Source organism: Macrotis lagotis, chromosome 8 (genome assembly GCF_037893015.1).
Source record: "Macrotis lagotis isolate mMagLag1 chromosome 8, bilby.v1.9.chrom.fasta, whole genome shotgun sequence".
NCBI lineage: Eukaryota > Metazoa > Chordata > Mammalia > Peramelemorphia > Peramelidae > Macrotis > Macrotis lagotis.
Window position 1 is genome coordinate 174,567,108 of NC_133665.1, and position 20,176 is coordinate 174,587,283.

Sequence of the window (20,176 nt, forward strand, 5' to 3'; positions counted from 1 at the left end):
GACTAAGGACCTATCAGTATATAGGAGAGAAAAGAGCCTGAATTCAGGTCTTCCTGATTCAGAGGCTATCTCTCCATCCACTCTGCCAAACTTGCTAGCCTCCGGTCAGCTTATTGGGTGGATTTCTAAATACACTCCATATAGTCTCTTATTTGTGATTCTGCTAGCTGTCTTCTTCCTCTTTATAGCAGACAGTAAGTACCAAAAAGGAATTCTACCTAGGCAGCCATTGACAGTCTATTTTATGAGTAGAAAAGTTAAGCAAATTTAAAGAGCCAAACTTTCAGAGTTTACAATCCTTGGAGGTTTAGTAAAAAATGCTGAACCTTATTTGCATACAAATCACATTCTTCCTTGGAAAGTGTGATTTTTGACACTCTAGAAAATTCAGCTTATCTCTGGAATTTTTATGAATTGTGTCATTGGTTTTTGGTTTCTTTGGAGGACACCCGATTAGTTTGTTCTATTATGAAAAGGACCAAAGTGACATCAAATTGTCTTCTGCTTTCTATTTAGGAAATATATTGAAATAATTTGCCACTATGAGTTCTTTCTCCCCATTTAGAATTTTTTTTTGCATTTTTATTGTTAAAAATGATTTGACCTATTATTTAATTCTGAATCCTATAATCATCTTTATGGGTTCAGCTGCCTTTTGTAGTAAGAGACACGTTTTAAAATGATCATTGAAGAAACAGGTTAAAGTGAATTTCCTGTTTTATCTTTTAAAAATGGCTTTGTTTCTGTCCTTCCCACTGAGAGTTTATTTTCTGGAATTGCAGCACATTATTCAGAGTTAACTAGTAAATTATTATTTTCTTCTTCAGGAATAATGTCTTTCTCAAAATTGGAACAGAGCATTGACTCTGCATCAATATTAATTTATTAAGCTCTTCATTCTATTTTTCATATTGTCTTACTTTGTATAATCACATAATTCAAATTATTTATATTCCTAAAGGTGTACTTAGGCATCTAACTTTAGGTCACATAGAATACCTGAGATATGAAAGGTAGTCAGATATCTCAGATTTCTCTTTTTTTCATTTCATTTTAACTTTATTTAATAGAATTTTTGATCCAGATTTCTTATTTTCTTGGTTCAGGGAACTTCACTGCCTTAGTCAATCCACATCTGAAAATATTGTATAATAACCTGGGGCATAAATAGGTTAGGTGACTTGCCCAGAATCAGAAAGCCAATGAGAACCAGAAGCAATACTTGAACTCAGATCTTCCTGCTTTCAGAGGCAGGGCTCCCTCTATCCACTCAGGTTAAGTATCAAGTTTATGTCCTCTGTTTGGGGTTTCCTAAAGAAATCATTGATGTTAGTTTTTAGGTTCATTTGGGATGTTGTAGAGATGATTTGGGGTCCTAGATAAAACAATAAATGTAATCAGAGTCTGCCACTGGTGTAACTTTGGGCAAATGATCTCAATGTCTGAGCTCCAGTTTTTTTATCCTTAGTTTGTGGATAGAAAATTTCTGTACTAGGTACCACACAGGATTAGTGTATAACTGAAAGGATGGGATACATGTTGAATTCTTGCAATATGTTAGAAGAATATGAGTTATTACTATTATGAACCACTTAGTTTTGCACCAGGAGCTCATATGGACCAAGAAAATACTCTTTTTTGTTCATACAAAAGATTTTTTCTATATTATGCCTTTATACAAGAATTTCTTAAATTCCTTCTTTATACCTATGGTTGGCTAGATGATGCAGTGAATGGAGCACCAGGCTTGGAATCAGAAAGACTTGAATTCAAATCCAGCCTCAGATACAGGCTAGCTATGTTACCCCAGACAAGTCATTTAACCTTGTTTCCTCTTCTGCCAAATGATTTGGAGAAGAAAATGACAAACCATTCCAGTATCTTTGTCAAGGAACCCCCAAATAGCTTCACAAAGAGTGAGACACCATCAAAAAAACTGGAGAACAAATTTTGTACTTGCTTTTGTATTTTTGGCATTTGTTGACAATAATAACGACTCACTTTAATGTGTAATTTACTAACTGCACTTTTTGCAATTATTGTCTCATTTAATCTTCACAGCAGTACTGGAAAGTAGGTGCTTTCTTTAAGTCCATTTTACAGGTGAGAAAACTGAGAGAAACAGAAGTTAAATGATTTATCCAAGGTCACACAACTCATTAAGTAACTGAGACTGGATTTGAATTCAAGTCTTTTTAACTCCAGACCTGGCAATCATCCATTGCACCATCTCCCTGACTCAGGACAAGACTGAAAGCTATTATTGCCCTCAAAAGTTTATTCTTTTCCATCTGGATGAAACACCATAAACTATACCTTTCATACACGACCCACGTGGGATTTTGTTTTGCTTGACTATATAGGTTTGTAATGAGGATTTTGGACTATTTCTTTCTCATTGGAAAGGAATGAGGGAAGGAAGAGGTCTGGTTATTTTTTTGTTGTTGATTGAGAAAAAAATTCATTAAAAAAAGAAACTATGAGTACAAATGAGGAACTGTATAATCTATTTAAAGTACGTACCAAGTAATAATAGTAGCAATAGCTAGTAACTATCCTTGCCAGGCAATATACTAAGTGTTTTTATAAGTATTATTTCATTTGATCCTTAAAGTAGTTTGGGGAACTTGCTCAAAGTCACACAAATGGCGAGTATCTGAGGCTAGATTTGAACTCAGGTCTTCCTAACTCCAAGTCCCCTACTCTATCCATGTTACACCTAGGTGCTCCTCTTACTTTGTATTTAAAGTAATTGAGGAGACATGGTAGAGATGGCACTTCAATTGTACCTTGATGGCATCTAGGGATTGCAAGGGCAGAGTTTAGGAGGAGGAACGTTCAAAGAACTGGGCACAACTTGGACAAAAGTATGGGCATGGGAGATGGGATACTAAATGTATGGAAGAAAAGAAATCTATCTATTGATCTAGAATAAAGAATGTAAGGGGGCAGTAAGATGAAATATGACTAGAAAGATAGGTGGTGGACAGATCATGAGTGACCTGCAATGCCCAACAGAGTGTTTATGTTCTAGAGGCAGACACTGAAGTTTCTTTAGCATTTTATTGATTAGGTTAGGCCTGTGTATTATGCTATTAATGAAATTCATCCTAAAGGTGCATTAGAAATCTCCATATCAATTGTAGAACTGAGTGATTCTACTGAGGAATTCTTATATAGATTTTATAAGCATTTCTTTGGAATAAAATCCCAGTTTTCATTCATTTTGTCTTTCAAAAAACATTTATGATATGTTTTCTCTGTGAGGTGTATGGTTCTGGGGCAGTGTTACATATAATATGTGGTTCCTGCCTTTAAGCAGTTGGGTTGTATATTATATTGATGTCAGGCTTCCAGGCTGATCAAGCCAAGAAAATGACGCTGTCTCATTTGACCCTACCGTGTGCTTGCTAAACACTCAATCAGTCATCAAGCAGACTTCCTCTTATTGGGGAAGAGAGTGATGCAAGGGGGTGTGGGTGTGGACGTCTTAGAACAACTCTTTCACAAATCGTCCCAAAATTAGAAATTTTCTAGCTGGAAGTGACCTTATATAGGTTTGTAATGAGGATTTTGGACTCTTTTTTTCTCATTGGAAATGACTATGCATATTGACTATTTTCTCCTTCCCTTCTTCCTCCCATCTTTCCTTCCTCCCTTCCTCCCTCCCTCCCTTCTTTCCTGCCTCCTTTCCTTTCCTTTCCTTTTCCCTCCCTACCTTCCTTCCTTCCTTCCTTCCTTCCTTCCTTCCTTCCTTCCTTCCTTCCTTCCTTCCTTCCTTCCTTCCTTCCTTCCTTCCTTCTCTCCTTCCTTCCCCTTCCTTCCTTTCTTCCTTCCTTCCTTACTACAGTTTTCTTATTTTTAAAATGAAGATATAAGATTAGATTAGATGTTAAATAGAAATCTGTGATTATTTTCTGTGTTTTAAATCTCAGTATTTGAAAAATTTAGCCAAATTTTGTTGGTCCTTCATCTTCTTACTCTCTCATCATCTTAATTTGTAATTTGGGATTGTGATTCAGTCTGCTCACTCCATGGAAACAACTATAATATTCACACTTCACATTCTGAAGTATCAGAAAAAAATCCCATAGCATTGTTAAATGACTTTCAAAGGATTTATGAGAAAGATTTTCTTGAAAACAACTTCCAGATCTTTACTATTACTTTCTGATCTATGCAATCCAAAAAAACTTCCCTAAATTGTGAAATGAATTCTCCTAGTCTTCAAAGTGCCCACACTGCTAATAGAGTGATTTCAAAAAAAAAAATCTTTGAGTGTTTCTAGAGGTGTCTGAGGATGTTTTGTGTCCTTCTTCTAGCAAGATGACTCAAACTCATTATGATCTCAAGTAATACTAACCTAACTCTAGGGCTGGGAGAGTTCCCAGGGACCCACAGATCTCTGTGTACATTAAATTATCTTTTGGATCTTTATTAAGTGATGATATTAGTTTCAATTATGATGACAATAACAATAGCAGTTAGCATTTTTATGAAACTTTAAAGTTTGCAAAGGACTTCGCAAATATTATTGTGTTTGACCCTCACAACAACTCTATTTTCCTCATTTTACCAATAAATAAACTGACTAAAGTAGAAGTTAAGTGACTTGCTCAACAATACATAGATATTGAGTGTCTGAGGAAAGGATTTGAATTCTTCTTTACTTGAGCTTCCATGTTCTATACATAAGGTTTTCAAATAATTGATGATATTATTAAGATGAATGAAATAAGCTTAACTCTGTTGCCTACTTTCTGTATGACTTTGGAAAAGTCACCAAACCTCCCTTTGCTTTACTTTGCTTATACTTTCCAGTTCTAGCTCGAGGATCATATCCTGAAAAAGAATCTACAAATTCATTATGAGCATTACTATATTCATAGTAGCTGTTTGAGATTATATATTTTCTCACTCAATGGATGATATTTTGTGGTTCAATGCTTTCTGATATGCTTGACTCTTCATGACCCCATTTTGGGTTTTCTTGGCAAAGATAATGGAAGTTTGTCATTTCCTTTTCCAGTTCACTTTATAGAAAAACAAACTGAAACAAATAGGGTTAAGTGACCTGCCACAATTAGTAAGTGTCTGAGTCAGGATTTGAACTCAAATCTTTCTGACTCCAGGCCTGTACTCTATTCACTCTGCCATCTAGCTGCCCAAATGATAAGTGATATTAGTACAGCTATTTACATGTAGTGGTTCCATATATTTTAATGTAAAAAAATTATTTTATTTTAAAAAGAATAGGGAACCACTGACTTAGAACATTTGTAAAATTTCTGCATCTTCAGGTCTTCTTAATTTTCATTCTTCACCACCATGAACATAGAGCTGATGACTTTTCTGTTTAATTTTCATCTACTCTGCATGTATTTTGTATATGCAACTGTATTTGTATATAAGCTATCTCTCACTTTAAAGTGTAAGATTTATGAGGGCAATACTATTTTTTCCCCTTCCAATCCAATTCACCAGTACTTAGCATAATACTCAGCACATAGTAAATACTTAAATTCTTATTGGTTGGTCAATTATCTGTGTACTACAGGGGCCTGTATCTCTAATATTATATAACAGAATTCCAGAATTTTTAACTTGGGAGTTCAGAGAATATCTAATTCTGTTGGTACTTACAAATCCCCAAGATACAAAAGATAATTCAGCCTAGTCTTATAAATTCTTAGTGAAGTACAACTTAACTTCTTGGGCAGCTCATTTCACTTTGGGATATCACAAATTTTAAAATTCAATTCACCTCAACATGCATTTATTGACTCCTTACTGTATGAAAATCACTGTGATAAGGGCTGTAGTTTAAACAACTAAGCCACTGTCTTCAAAGGGCTTCTGTTCCTCTGGGTTAACAACATGTAAGCCAATAAATAAATTCAAGGTCTTGGAATCATAGATTTAGAGTTTGGAAGACTCTTATTGGTGATTCTACCCAATCCCCTTATTTTAGAGATGAAGAAAATGAAAGAGATATATGATAAAGGAATTACCTAGGATCCTACACTGACTGTCTGAAGTTGAACCTGCTCTTCCTAATTTCCATTCTAGAACTCTATCCATTACACAAAGGTTAATTGGAAGTGAGAAAGGGAACCACCAATTCCTACAGTTATCAAGTAAGATGCCTTTCGATACATTATTAGTAATACAATGACAAAAGATGTGAACAATGATGATTTAGAAACATAATGCATGGTCTTGAAGTGCTTTTCTTTTATTAGAAAAAAGCTCCAAGGGGCAGAGCCACAATGGCCACATGAAGGCAGGGATTCCCAGAAGCTCTTCCCCCCAAAACTCCAGATGCCCTAAAATTGTGACTCCAACCAAATTCTAGAGGGGCAGAACCCTCAGAGAGACTGGGTGAAGCAATTTTCCAGCCCAGTGGTTTGGTTCATGGGAAAGGTCTGTCTCACCAGGACCGGGGTTAGAAGGGGACACAGCACAGCCTGGGCCTCAGCAGTGCTGTGCCAGAACAAATCAGCTCCAGCCTTTCAGGAACAACCGACTTGATGTCTGAGTCCTTGGAGGTTCCTGGGTCCATGGCAGCAGAAGAGATTCCCAGACCTCTTGACCTGGGATGGCTTGGAGGGTTGATAGGAGAACACTGCACCAGAACAAGCACGGTGCCCAGACCAGTGCAGACCTCACGGCAGCCACCCAGCAGCTGCTCTGGTGCACTAAGCCCCCAGATGATAAGAGGGTAGAGGGAGACTGCAAAGATCTCTCTGCTATCTCTGGGGCAGGACTCTGCTGCTTTGCTCATACTCAGATCCAGGTCACCGTCTGGGGGCCCCCATTACCATAGAGAAGTAGGGACCCTCCTTACAGCTCCAGGGTAGAGGGATGCTTGTGATCATCCACAGACCAGAGCACAGACCAGGAGAGCAGTTAGAGCCTCTCAAAAGACATTGGAGGAATTAAGGTCCCTAGGAAGGGGTATACCAGTCCCCCCCCAAAAAACTTTGGAAGCATAGTAAATCAGGTCATAGACTGAGGAAATGAGTAAAGAGTAAATAGAAAAAAAAGAATTTGACATTATAAAATTACTTTAGTTTCCTGGAGGATCAAAATATATGCTCAGAAGATAACAAAGTCAAATCTTCTATATCCAAAGCCTCCAAGAAAAATAGGAATTGATCTCAGTTTATGGAAGAGCTCAAAAGGACTTTGAAAACCAAGTAAGGGAGGTAAAGGAAAAATTGGGAGAAAAAAATGAGAGCAATGCAGGAAAATCATGAAAACCAAATAATGTGTTAAAAACCAGTTTAGATCAAATGGGAAAGGCAGTCTAAAAGGCCAATGAGAAGAAGAATGCCTTAAAAAAACAGAATTGGCCAGATGGAAATGAGATAAGAAGGCTCTCTGAAGAAATAACTCCCTTCAAATGTAGAATGGAGTAAAGGAAACTGATGACTTTGAGAGGATTCGAGAAACAATAAAAAGCAAAAGAATGAAAAACTAGAAAAAAATATAAAATCTCATTGGAAAAACAACTGACCTGTAAAGTAGATCCAGAAGAGATAATTTAAAAATTATTGGACTACCTGACAGTCATGACCAGGAAAAGAGCCTAGACTTCATTTTTCAAGAAATAATCCAGGAAAACTGCCCTGAGATCCTAGAGAAATTGAGGAAATAAACCTAACACCACCTGAGAGATATCCTCCAAAATTCCAGAACTCCCAAGTCAAAGAAAATACTACAAGCAGCCAGAAAGAAATAATTCCACTACCATGGCTCTATAGTCAGGATTACACAGGATCTGGCAGCATCTATATTAAGGACTCATAGGCCTTGGATTATGATATTCTGGAAGCAAAAGCACTTGGAATGCAAATTAGAATCAACTCCCTAGCAAAACTGAACATCCTTTTCCAGGGAAAAGATGGACTTTCAATGAAATAGAATTCAGATTTTCAATGAAATAGAATTCAGTTTTTCCTGTTGAAATGACCAGAGCTGAACAGAAAGTTTGATCTCCAAGTACCGGGCTCAGAGGAGCAGGTGGATGAGAAGGACTAATTATGAGGGATTTAATGATGCCAAATTGTGTGTTTTTTTGCATGGGAAGAAGCTATTGATAAGTCATATGAACCTTCTCATTTATTAGAGAAGGTAGAAGGAGCATCTGTAGGCAAGGCACAGGAGGGAGCTGAATATGAAGGTATAGGATATTATAAAGATGGAGTCAATGGTGAAAAAGAAATCTATTGGAAGAAGAAAGGGAAAGGAGAGGTAGAGTGGGCTAAAATATTCCACATAAAAGAGTCAAGAAAACAACATTTGCAATGGAGTATACACGGGGAAGGTGAGGGGTAATGAGTGAGTCTTATTCTCATCTGAAATGGCTTAGAAAGGAAATAACTTAAACTCACAATAGGGTATAGAAATTGATCTTACCCTACAGGAAAAAGGAGAGGAAAGGGATGGGGACAGGGGTAGTGTAGGTGATAGAAGAGATGGAAGATCATGGATAAGGGTAGTCAGATGAAACACACTTCTGAGGAGGGAAAGGGTGAAAGGCGAGAGAGAATAGAATCAGTGGGAGTGGGGAGGAATAGAATGGAGGGAAATACAGTTAACAATAGCAACTGTGGGAAAAAATATTGAAGCAACTTCTCTGATGGGCTTATGATAAAAGAAGCAACCCATTCCAGAGATAGAGCCAATAGCATCTGAACATAGACTGAAGAAACAATTTTTTCCTCTCACTTCATTTCTCTTGAGCTTTCTCTACCTTTTTTTTTGGGGGGGGGGAGTTATATTTACTTTCACAATAAGATTACTATAGTAATGTGAAAATCAATCAATCATTAAATTAAAAAAATAAAAAAGTATTTAATCTGGCTCTCAAAAAAATTCTTAACATATATTTTTCTATGTTTTGTAAATCTATGCTCCTGTAAACTTTTTATCCTTGAGCATCTTTGCTGAACTATAACAGTTCTTCTGAGGAATTATGACTTCACTATAGATCATATTTACAGCTTGTTACAAGTCCAAATCAAAAGTTAAAGATTCAGTCAATCAATTAGATGACTTTATTCCAAATTTCCTGATTCTTGGAGAATTCTACAAGATTGACCTTAAATAAGGTTTTATTTGAACATTTGGGATCATAAGTTTATATCTCATCTTAGACACTTATTGGTTGAATGACCTCAGCAAATCATTTAACTTGATTTGCCTTAGTTTCCTCATCTGTAAAATGAGAGAAAGAAATGACAAACCACCCTAGTATCTCTGTGAAGAAAACTCAAAAAAGGGTTATAAAGTCAGAGGAAAATGAAATGACTCAACAACAAAATTATTAACTCATTTTTTTTTCTTTCTGAGGCTAAAACTCTTGGAAACAAGATAAAATTAAGCAGGACCTTTTTCTTTTGGTAAATTCATTGAATAAAATGTGAAGAAACCAGAAGATGCAATGTCAGAAAGAAAACCAGACTGCATGTCTTTTATGATCTGTTTCTTTGAAAGTCATTTCCTTATCTATACCTATGAAGAATAATCTCCCTTTTGAACATCCTATCTTTATGAATATATTTTGAATTACTTTTAAGTCAGATTGTAAAGGAAGTTCACCTGCCCTATTTCCATAAGATTCAATTAGTTCCTATGTGACCCAGGGTAAAGCACATCATTGCCCTGATGCATTTCCCCAATACAAAATGAGAGTCATAATAACTATTTGTGAAATACTTGAGTTTGTCAGCAGAAAGGGAATCTAGCCATGTGCAGAGTGCTGTTATTATCTTAATCACACAGCTCTGGAATTTATCATATTCTGAAAATCAAATTTGCTTAAAATTACATTCATGCCATTCAGACATGATTTGATGAATATCCCATAAAGCCATTCCCTGATTTATTGAAATGGATATGTTAATATCTAATGAAGAAAGGTGTGGTCCAAACTAGCAAGATGCTGCTTCAATATTATATTTTCCTAACATTTATCCTGCATTATTCTTGCAATCCTACCCTGAAAATTCATTTCAGATGCAGCATTGGGAATAACAGATGACTTTTTTTGAGATGATATCCACTTTGATTCACAGCTCTCCAACTACTGTATTTAAATCAAATAAATTGAATTTTCTTTTTTAAAAAAAATCCATTCATTGTCCATTTTGGGAAGGTTGTGTATCTTTGATGTGGCATCAAGAATTATTTTAAATAGTGTCAAGGAGTTAAAGCATTGGTTTTACAAATAATAGATTGTACTGGAGCTGTAATACTCAAAAATGTAAGTTTAAAGTAGTCTTTTTCTGTATCATCCTCATTCAAAGAGATCTGTAGAAGAGATTGGCATTGATTTGCTTCTGATTTAACTCTGAATCTTACTGTTTAATGTGACCTTGCTCCATATTCATACACACGTGCCAATCTATCTCATCAGGTTCATTGATATTTGAATGATTTGATTTATCTTGCTAACTCCCCCCCAAGTCCCAAGAATAGAGTAGAATATTCAAAGATAGACTGAACAGTCTTTCGAACAATGTTCTGTTAATTAACAAAAAATATTCATCAGATTAATTGCAATACATTTCTCATTTTTATATTTGGTTAATTAATATATTTTCCAAAGGAAATGCTATCAATTATTTCCCCTTTTATTATCAATGATTATAATCAACAATCAAATTCTGAAAAGGTCAGCAATATTCTGAACTTACTACTTACTCATTTGTATCTACCTGACTATCCACTGAGCACCCATTCCCTTTTCTTTAAAGGGAAAAAAAACCACCTTTTTTGATTGATGCCTTTTTAATATACATCATCATGATTTCCCCAAGTATCCCTTCATCCTCCCTCCCCATCATCAATACACATAAGAAATATTTTTTTTTAGGTTTTTGCAAGGCAAATGGGGTTAAGTGGCTTGCCCAAAGCCACACAGCTAGGTAATTATTAAGTATTTGAGGCCAGATTTGAACTTGGGTACTCCTGACTCCAGGGCCAGTGCTCTATCCACTGCACCACAAAAAAACCTACTGGTAAATAGATCAAAAAAGTCTGAAAATATTTGTAATACACCACATTTGTAGACCTCTACTTTCCACAAAAGGGTAGTATAAGGATGTCTTCCCATACTTCCTTTTAGATAATACTTGTTCTTTGTAATTATGCAGCAGTCATTTAAAAAAAAATTTCTAGTTCTTTTATTTTGTTGTACCCATTGGCCTCTGTTTTACTCTGTATCATTTCATGTAGGGCTTTTCATGTTTCTCTTTATTTGATATTTTTCTAAGATAGTAAAATTTCTTTATATTCTTGTACCACCATTTGACCATTCTTCATTTGATGGGTATTGACTTGGTTTACAATTTTTTAGTATGACACACAAAAATCATGCTGCCATGAATATTTTGGTCTTATCAGTGATCTCCTTGAGATAACCAACACCTGTGTCAAAAACAATTCAATATATGTCCAAGAGTATTGATTTTCATAGTTGACCAAAAGGCAATTTAATTAGAAGATTCAGAGAAACAGGCCTTAATTTCAATTCCACAAGCATTTGTTAAGCACCTACTATTTGCAATGCATTGTGCTTCATTCCAGAAGCAGGAAGGTGGTACAATGGATAGAGTGCAGAGACTGAAATCACTAGACTCATTTTCCTTAGATTAAATCTGGCTTAAAACAAGTACTAGTTTTAGTGACCCTGGGCAAGTTATTTGACCTATGAACTAAAAAAAAGAAATGGCAACCACTATAATATCTTTGTCAAGAAAACCCCAAATGAAGTCATTAATAGATGAATATGACTGAAAAATGAGTGAATAACATTACATGTTATGTTCTTGGGAATCAAAAAACTTAAACAGCCTTATCCTCAAGAAATTTCAGCTAGGATGCTACAGCATAATCACAGTAATATAAAATGTATACCGAATAATGCAAAATAATTTAAAGGAGAGGAGATCATTATCAAATGGGGAGAACAGGAAAGTCCTCTTCACAGTGGGAACCTCTGTTGTATTTCTCAGAAAACTATGACTTTTATGATTTAGCAGTTAAAGAGTTAGTTTTAGACATGGAAGACCACCTATGTGGGAAATTGGAGACGTGAAATGAGACTTTCTATGTAAAACTATTAGTAGATCTGTTCAATCAGAATGAAGAGTTCCTGAAGGGAAGTAATTAAAATAAGATTGGAAAGTTATTAAAATAGAGTGGATAGATACTAGATAGGTAGATAAATAGAGATAATAATACACAGACAATTGAGTACTGGGAAATATGAGCAAGACAGTCCCTGCCCACAGAGAGCTTACATTCTAAGGAGGGAAGCAAATAAAGGGGTATACAAAGGGCGGGGGATGCACATATTGCCATAGTGAAGAGATGACAGGAATGTAGTATTGAGGCATGGACCTCAACATGATGATTTGAAAACACCTATTAGAGCCAGGTGATCCAGAGAAGACTTCAAGTTTCAGGTGGGTATGAGATGAGGATGATGAAATGAAATCATAAAGCATATTGTGGAGAGAACCAGGAAGAATTATGTGGGAGTGATGTCATGGAAGACTTTAATGACTAACCTAAGCATTTAGTATGTTAGTGCAGAGGCAGTAAAGATGAAAGATTTTTGAGCATGGAAGTGAACTGATCAGATTTCTGTTTGTTTTAGGAATAACAGTTTGTTGACTGTATGAAGGATGGATTGGTTGGAGAATTAGAATCAGGGGAATAGTTCCCAGGTTGTTGTACTAGTCTGAATGAGAAAGGTTGCAAGCACAAATGAGTGGAAGCTATATGAGTAGAGATAAGGTGATGGGTAGTATGAGTGAATTGAAGTAATAATTTTGAGGTACACTCAATGAAGGCTGACAAATGATTACTTTTTCAAAAGTTTTTTTTTAATTTGTGAAACATTTTCATAAGAGTAATAAAATATTATTTTTCAATTAAATACAAAGATAGTTTTTAACATTCATCTTTATGTTAGATTTTGAGTTGTACATTTTTCTCCCTCCCTTTCTATCCCCTTCCCTATGACAGCAAATAATCTGATATAGCTTATGCATGTATAACATAATTGTATGATAAAAAATGCACATGAAACTGGAACTCAATTATGTATAACTTGCTATTCCCTTTACAAATTTAATAAAATTGTCATTGTAAATTTCTTTTTTTCCCTTTTAATAGAAGTAGGGGTATATTGGAAAGTGAAGAGTAAAGATTGAGTTCAAGGTTGAAAACTAGAGACTATGCCTTTAAAATGAAGTTTGGGGGCAGCTAGGTGGTACAGTGGATAAATCACTGGCCCTGAAGTCAGGAGTATCTGAATTCAAATCTGACCTCAGAAACTTAGTAATTACCTAAACTGTGTGACTTTGGGCAAGTCACTTAACCCCATTGCCTTGCAAAAAACAGAAAACAAAGTGAAGTTTAGGGGAAAGATGGGTTCAAAGACAAATAAGAATTCCCTTTTGTACAGATTGAATTTGAAATTCCTATGGCACATCTGGTTAGAGATGTCCAGTAGGCATTTAATATTCTGGGACTGGAATTCAGGTGATGGGTTGATATACAGAGTGTCCCAAAAGTCATGGTGCCATTTTAAATCTTAATATGTTAAATCTTAATATGGAACATCCTGCATAGAGTTGGACTTTATTTACCTACACATGATAATTAAACCAGTGGAAGCTGATAGACTTTTCAAGAGAGAGAAACTGGAGAACACAGTTGAGGAGAGAGTCTTGAGGGATGCAAGAGAAAGCTGATAACTGAGAAGGAATAGTTTTAAAAGGAAAAGGGAGGACCAGGAAAGGAGAATGTAACAGAAATCTTTGGAACTGGAAGGTCAAGAGAAAGTTTTATCCAAAATTGCTATTATCTTCAAAGAAGACAAATAGAATGTGTGCTATTTTTTCATTTCACAGTTGGGAGATCATTGGTAATCTTAGAGGTGGCTATTTCAGTCCAGTCTTTGGGGTCTGGAACTACTAAACCCTAAGCTTATGGTATCTACTTAGTCTATCAAGACTGTCTTAAGGGGTGGCTAGGTGGCACAGTGTATAAAGTACCAGCCCTGGAGTCAGGAGTACTTGGGTTCAAATCCGGTCTCAGACACTTGATAATTACCTAGCTGTGTGGCCTTGGGTAAGCCACTTAACCCCATTTGCCTTGAAAAAACTAAAAAAAAAAAGACTGTCTTAGAATTAAAAGTCAGATACTAAAGAAGATAAAAGTCCTGCTTCCTTTGTATATAAATTCAACACTCCTTTGGAAGTATGTAGTCTTGTCAGTGTAGGCTGTGTAATCGCTGCCATGGTTATTCTTCATTGTTTTCTGTTTGAACAAACCTTAAGTGCTTTAGATTTCATGGAATTATGGGAATTGACTGGTCTGAGGTTAGGAAACCCAAGTTTCAGTCCTTTTATTGCTACTGACTGTATATAATCTTAGGCTAGTCACCTCCATCTCAAATGTCAGCTTCCTCATCTGTAAAATGAAGGGTTTTGCCTATTTTCTGAAGGCCCTTTCAGTTCTGACATGCTGTAATTATAGATCTTAAGGAAGACATTTGATTTGAAGTCAGCATGTAGGACCCGCCCTCCTCTATCTTTAAGCCACTTTCTTTTAAATCAGCTGGAAGTTTCTATGCTCTAGTCAGGACAGGATTTGACCCTGTCTGTCTTTAGGATTAGAGCTTCTGCAGAAAAAATAATTATAAAATGAGACAAAAATGTCCCCCTCCTCTCTGTGAAATGCATTACTTCTCTTTCTGTGGATGTATTACTCTAGCTTTTTGCCATGAAAGGAGTATGGGAAGGAAACTAAATTTGCATCTAGAGAATTCACTTTGGAACTATATGATGCTAGGCAGATCATTTAATCTATCTGGACCTAAGATCCATCATATCAAAAAAAAAATGGTCGAAGAACCAAATTAGGTTCAAATCTCATCACTTTTACTTACTACCTGAGTAATTTTGAACAAATTCCTTAAGATTTCCAGACTTAAATTCCCTCACCTGTAAAGTGAGAGTACTGAACACAATCTTGTTTGGTTACAAATCTATAGTATCATGAGCTATGGCCCTATGATTTGATGATCTTTAAGAGCATAGGAGTCAAACAGGTGGCCTTATTTTTTGCAACAACACTCCCTTATGCAACTCATACCAGACTCAAGATAAAATATTATTGAGAAATATTTAAAAAATAAATAAAATTTCAGTGCAACTTACATAATATTAAATGGTTTTCTAAGTCAACATGCAGTCAACAGGTTTCCTTATGTATGTTTAGTGGCCCTCATTTCCATTTGAGTTTCATGCCATTGTTTTAGGGAACTTCTAAGTCTTTGATCCTAAGGTCTTTCAAAGGTACTAATACTGAACAGATGAAAACCAAGAAAAAGGGGGGGTTTTTTGTTTGCTTTTTTTTCCTGATGGGATTCATACATTAAATTCAGTTATATTTCACCAGAGATAGATTATCTTAATGAAGTTTACTTTTGAAGGTACTGGTAAAAACTATGGAATTCACTGAATTGTAATGTTTTTTTGATTTTATGAATTTTAACAAATGTCTCTGAATGACATCTACATTGATTTTAGATAAAATGAGACTGTCTTCAATGCTCACCAATTTATTTATCCCTCTTGCTTCTGGATTTCCCTGAGATTTTATCTTCTTAAAATGCTATTCTAGTTATATTAACTCTGAGCATGAATCATATCCCATGATACCTCACTAATATCTGTAATCACATTTACTGCTTTGAATTAGGATTTTTTAAGTTCACCCTGCTTATTTCCCATACTTTGTATTTCTTTATTCTAGATATTTCAAGTCAGAAGTTTTATCTTTGACTCTCTTCTGGCATATTTTCTCCTACAAGTTATGGATCTTCTATATTAGATATGCTTATTTTTTCCACTTTGTACCCTATTCTCTGTAGCAACTAACTTGAAAGATTTAATGAAGTCATTCTCTACCCCCCCCCACCCCTCTTGCAATTTTCAATATAAACCCTCTTGGTCAAACAGATTCATAAGCATCCAGAAAATACCTCATTAGGTATGTACCATCCTTGGCCAAGAAACCATCATTCTTTTTTTAAAACTTTTTTTAGGATTTTGCAAGGCAAATGGGGTTAAGTGGCTTGGTCAAGGCCACACAGCTAGGTATTTATTAAGTGTCTGAGACCGGATTTGAACCCAGGTACTCCTGACTCCAGGGCTGGTGCTTTATCTAACTGCACCACCTAGCCACCCCCCGAACCCATCATTCTTAAATTTTAAATCCAAATCTCATATTTTGAATATACTATTCACTTCTCATGTGTGCCTCTTTTTTGATCTCTCTACTTTCTCTAGCATGGTATTAGTTTGAAAAAAATACCATTTGTGTTTCTAACATACTAAGTTTTTTTTTTACCTATGCTCCCCGAATCTTTAGCAATACCTTCTATGCCCCTTTTTCTGGTGACATTTATATCCAGATGAATCACAAGGATCTGGTTCTTGTCCTTCTTTATTGAAGAAGACCAAAATAAAGTCATTATGTTAGAGATAAATTCCTGTGTATCTTTGGATGATCAGACAGATATAAGCTTGGAATGTTTTTCCACAGGTTAGGCACACATAGTCCATATGAATAGTTGGGGTATTTACTCTAAAATCACAACTCGAATCACAAGGTTCTGGTTCTTGAATCACAAAACATATAGTGAAGTCAAATTTGATAAATCTCAGAAGGTCCGGAAGACAATCTCCTTCTGTTTTTCCTAATAGGCCAAAATATGGCTGTGGTGGCGTCACTCTATAAGGACTCTTCAACCACGACTGATCATATGAAAGAGTGGAACAAGTGAAGGAATTTTGGTCATAGAGAACTGAGTTATGAACGTTCCACCTTAGGGAGGTCTCTTGACTTTAGTTTTCTTATTTGCAAAATGAAGGGTATTGTTCTAGATCAGTGGTATCAAATTCAAATAGAAGCCAGGGACATTAATCCATATATAGAAATCCCTGGATGAAGCATATCAACTTAGGAAACCACAAATTACTATTATCTATGATTCCTTGATTTTTTAAAACAATTAATTTTGCAAAATATTTTTAGTTATACTCTAATCTGATACTGGCCTGCCCAAATGTTTGGTATCTCTGGTCTAAATGACTTATCTCCCGAGGGCACCTCAGCATCCATATCATCACTTCTTTAGAAGGGAGAAGAGCTGTTTGTTTGTTTTTATACCAAGAGATCTCAGCTCTCCCCCATACAAGCTATTCTTCAATTTCTCTGTCATATTCTTCCCCTTTCTGACCTTCTGATATGGATTTTGATACCCATCTGGCACATCTAGTCCACTGTTTCATTTTTCCTTTGAAAAAAAATAAACTCCTTGAGGGCAAGGATTATTCCATATTTTATTCAATCCCCCCAACACCTAGCACAATTCCTGATACTTAAGGTGCTTACTGATGAAACTACTTCTTCCATTCTTTCCAGAAATAGTTCATTCACCCTGGAGAATAGAAAGCCATTTCCCCACCTTTTGATGTTCTCTGCCAAGGAAATTAGCATGCATTTTTGCCCAAACATAGCTGTTGCTTAGCACCAGAAAGGATGCAGATAAAGCACATTCTTTTTGAATCTCTGCAAATTTTTTTTGTCCTCCATGTTCCTTTGAAGCAAAGATCTCATTTCTCTTTTGTTCTTTTGTTTAAGTCTCATGGCAGGTTTTCCACTGATGCTCACAGTAGGCTCTTGGATGATGCCTTCTTGAGGTGGGACAATAGGACTGGTAGTTCTCTTGACTGTCTTTTGACCTCTAGCGATGACTAACCAAAAGGATGCTAGCTGTTCTCAGTTGTTGTCCATGGTTCTGAAGTTCTTTCTGATTTCTTCCTTTCTCTTCTCCATTGATGAGAAGTAAGACACCTATTTCCATCTTCTTTGCTCTAAAACCTATAACCCACATTGATCCTTTTGCAAGAATTGGTTTGTAATTGGCCAGTTGAGCTTCTGCAACTGTCTCTACTCTCCAACAAAACTCTAATGTGAATATAAATCTCCCTTAGCTGTGGCTTGTGAAGTCTTAAGTAGAAGATTATAGGTGCCCAGTATACAGTTGGAGACTAGAATTTTGGGGAAAGAAGTTGATAAGAATTGAGTGAGTGAGGCCATGGGGCAAGAAGAGATGACCTCAGGAGACCTAGGGAGGAAAAGGGTCAAAGAACCTTGAGGAGCATATACTTTAAAAGTGGAAGATGAGAAACTTAATTAAATGAGTAGTAGCTATCAAAGAAAAAAGGGAAGATCCTCAAGAATATCATGGAAGTCAATCCATGGAATAGTGAATACAGACAAAAAAGCAGGGAGAGGTAGAATGATGTATGCTGGAAATGGAAGTTAGCTTTTAGGGAATTTACGATTATAATGGAGTTCATGAACAACACTAGTATTCTACAAGTAGATTATTGAGAGCTGAAAATATAACTATATGAATAACTAATATGGGCTCCAGGGTTAGTCAAGTTTAGACCACTGAGTCATTGAAATCTCAGACTTTTACAAAAGTTTCTATTCATAAGAAAGGGATTTGTGGAGAAGGTGTTGTTCCAGACCCTCAAATCTGATAATTACCAAATTTAACCACTTGCACAGGGTATAGGGATTTAAAAATATTGTTAGTCTTCACTGAAAATGGATTAGATGAAAATAAGATAACAAAAGAAAAATGACTCATTTTCAAAATGATTTATTTAGTGGATCAGATCTCTATATCTTTAGTTTTCTATAACCATAGAGATAGATAGATATCTACCTATATAGATGCATTTAAGTGAGATCTGTGATTTTATTGGTATGGAAAGCTCCCCATGAGGAAATCTCCTTGAACCATTCAGATCAGTACCTGTACTAAAATTTATAGCCCTAGAAGATTTCCTGAAAAACCAAGTTACCAGTTATCCAACACCAGAACCTTATTAGCTTTATGACCCTGGAAAAGTCACTTAATAGATGTCTCAGTTTTCCCCAACCATAAAATGGGGATAATGCAATTTCCTATGCCATAGGGTTGTTGGGAGAATGAAGAGGGGTAATATTTGTAAATTGCTCAGCAAAGTTCATGATAAATGCTCATTTCTTCCCTTTCCTGCCTTCCTGCCTTCTTTCCTGCCTTCCTACCATCATTGAGAGATTAAGTGACCCGTCCAGAGTCACACAACCTGGAAATTGAACTCAGGGCTATTTTGAGTTAGCTATACCATGTTGCCTGTATCCCTTCATCCTCTGCATCCTTCTCCTCCTTTCTTTTTTTTATTCTATCTTCTCTTCCTTTACCCTATTCTTCTTTTCCTTTTCTTTCTTCTGATTCTCTTTTCTCCTCCTTCTCTATCCTTTCCTTGAGGTTTCACAATTTTATGTGGAAACAGAGCCTAAGAATTTAAGTTGTTTCATTGATTGGACTCATCAGGGTGGCTTCAATTTGGCATAATCCAGAATGTTAGAAGAGGAAAATAGGAATAGGGAGGGGGTGGAACTTGAAGGAACATTCCTTTTAACAAAGAAAAGCCAACTCCCTGGGAGGGGAAGCCAGCAATCTGCTCAAAGCAAATGAAGGGAAATTCTTCATTTCTAAATGGTTCATTGACCCATGATAATATAGCTGCACAGCAAAAGTAGGATAATTATCTTTTTAAGTATCAGATGCCCTGTGGGTTGAAGCTTCCCTCGTCCTCTCTTGAAAAATGAACTCAGATTAAACAAATGCACTTTTTCTTAGTTTACCATTGACGTGAATTTCCTTATTATAAGCAAAATTAATTAGTTTTTTCCACTCTTTTCTCCCCCCCCCCCTTTCCTTCTCCTCTGCCATGGAAATCAGACCTCGTAACAGTCCCCTATTTTTTCACTTGGGATTTAATTTCAACCAATAGCATCAGTTATGAAGGTGCTTTGTATTCTGGCAAAGCTAGTATATTAATTATTAGGAATTTTTTTTTGCCCTCTGGCAGCTTGGTTTCCAGGTAGTAACATGTTCTTTTAGAACAACCAAAGCATATAGAAACAAAGCAGACTAGCAAAGAAAAAACAACACATACAGAAGAAACAACTCAACAGTGTTCAGTACCAGTGGGATTTGAAAGCTAAGCAAATACCAATA

At 35.9% G+C, this 20,176-nt stretch overlaps 1 protein-coding gene across 4 annotated transcripts in view; it reads left to right on the plus strand.

Moving 5' to 3' along the window:
• FHIT (fragile histidine triad diadenosine triphosphatase) overlaps positions 1-20,176 on the plus strand; it is an 896,014-nt gene that overhangs the window by 777,375 nt on the left and 98,463 nt on the right. The gene's annotated exons all lie outside the window — the stretch shown is intronic.